The sequence below is a fragment of the Penaeus chinensis genome, chromosome 11 (assembly GCF_019202785.1).
Source record: "Penaeus chinensis breed Huanghai No. 1 chromosome 11, ASM1920278v2, whole genome shotgun sequence".
In the NCBI taxonomy this organism is placed as follows: Eukaryota; Metazoa; Arthropoda; class Malacostraca; order Decapoda; family Penaeidae; genus Penaeus; species Penaeus chinensis.
The window spans coordinates 22,171,975-22,174,474 of record NC_061829.1 but is presented as its reverse complement, the minus strand read 5'-3'; positions in this window follow the sequence as shown (position 1 = coordinate 22,174,474).

Genomic DNA, 2,500 nt, shown 5'->3' with positions numbered 1-2,500 from the left:
TTAATGAATAAAGTATGATTGAATCTCATAATACAAAAACATTTACAATTCAATATCACAGAACTTGAGAAGTTCAGATACTTAAAACCTAATCCTTATACAGTCCAATAAAAATCTGAACTTAAGATCACAGAAAATCATTCGACTATGCATCTGTGAGGTCTGTGACCCTCCCCCCCTCCCCCTATCCTGGACCGTAACACGTCTCCCTCTCTCTCTCTCTCTCTCTTCACGTATCATCCCGACACCTATACCCTATTTACTCTACTCGCTATCCTTCGTCTCTCCTAAATACTCTTTCATTTTCCTGCTCTCACTTCTTCCTCGTTCATTTCCTCGTTCCCCTTCCTTTCATTTTCCCCTTTCCCTTCCTAATCTTGCGTCCCTCCTTACTTTCTATCATGCTAATCTCGTTTTCTCCTCTACACCGTTCCTTCTTTATGCTATCTTATCCTTTACCCTCATTTTCTTTTAATTTCTCTCCTTCACTCCTTTCGTTCATTTTTCTCTTCTCTTCTACTTTGCAATTTACGTTTTTCTGTATCTTTCTCTTCTCCCATACTTATCTCCTTCTCGCTTTCTACTTTTTCCATTTCTCCGTTGACCTCTTACTCATTTCTTTCATTTCCAATCCCTCGGCTGGTTTTAATTCCTCTCCTTTTCGTCCTTTTCCTTAAGCTTTCGTCCTCACACCTACCCCCTATCCCCTTCCCTAGTACCCTACCTATCTTCTCGACACCCTTTGATACCTGAATCCCGAATCCCGAATCCTGAATCCCGAACTTGGGTAATCCAGCGGGCGGCGCTTAAGGCACGCTGGAGATGATTCCTTCCCACACAACACGGATACACTGTTACTGCCAAACCCTGTATTTAATGAATTGTATAAATAAAACTTACAACTGTTATTTCCCGAGTTTTCCTCTTTGAGCTTCAATGCTTCGAATCAGTGAGGTGGCTTATTCTACGTGTTTTTATCTTTATTTTATTAAACGCAGTCTTTTAACGGTAAATGGGGATCTTAGTGTTTTCTTTGTTCATTCTCTTATGCATCTATTTTTAATTCTTAATGATTTCAACGTTTTTATAATTCGTTTTAGTACCGAACCCTCCCCTTTATTCTACTATTTTCATTTTACGTTATTTTGTTTTTATTTATCCTTTTAAAACTTGCTTAAATCCTTAGTTTTATCATTAATCATTTTTATTAGTCTTGGATAACTGTTTTATGACTTTTTAGATTCATTTTTTTATATATGTAAAACCTGCCACGTCACCACCTTAATTGTTTTTTTTTAACTTATTGATGGAGGCTCTCTGGGGATACTCGGGATAGGGAATGTATCATGGATGACTTTTATCGAGTTATGAATTTTATTTTACTGATCAAGTGTATCGTTTTATTCATCTGACTTACTGTGTTTTTAACGTTCTGTTAATCTTTCTAGTGTTCCTCTTTAGTAAGTTTTTTCACCTGGTTGCTTTATCGTTTTATTATCGTCTATTTTTAATGTTTCCTATAGTTTCATAATGTACTCTTAATTATTTATACTGCTATTCTGTTTAAATAACTGTTGCCACAGTGCCGTGGCCTACCCTTGATATAAATACACCTGTGAAATAAACCCGCGAGGGGGTTGTCTCTGGACTCGTTGTTTTACATGCCAGTGAGGATATTGCCGGACGTGGGCATTTAAGTAACACAGGGTTTACCAAGTTTTACGTTGGGCAGCACTAGCCAGAGATACCCCATTCCTTTTTGTTTTCTTTTCTTTCCTTTTAGTTTAAGTAATTTTATGTATCCGTTCCTTCAGAAAGAGTTTTTCTTTATCGTATTTATATTTATATTTACCTGTGGTGCTTTGTTTTACTGTCTTTTTATTCATGTCAAGAACAACACAGCCATACCCATTTTCTAAGTGATGTGTACCTGGGACATGGGGCAGTGTCTCCACACAGGGGAAGTGAACGGCCCCCTCCCTCCTTCTTTCGTCCCTAAGCCGCCATCCTCCGCTTGGGGGGATGATATTTCGGGCTTCCCCTCGATAGAAAGCCTTACCTTACACATCTTAAAGAAAAACACTGAAAAAGAGAAGGGGAAATATAATTTACAACAAGGAAGAAACATAAATTCTTAGAAATAAGCGAAGTGAAGTATATATAAAAAAAGAAAGCAAGCACATGGACAATATTCATAAATCCACGGAAAAGCAATGCTGGAAGAATTTTAGGGCCAGTATACATGAATGGATGGCTTACACTTTAGTTCAGCACCATAATACAACTTGAGATCCATTTACTCAAATCAGAGTTAACATACAAGATTGTATTCACTGAAATGTGTAGCAAAAACCTGAATTTAGTGGTTCACAGGGTCCCTGTGTAATGATCAATTGTTCAATACCTATTATTGTATATATTTATCTTAACATATACTTTCATGAATCGAGAAATTGGCAAAGTTTTTTATGCCTAAACGAACATTTTCCATTTTGAAAAT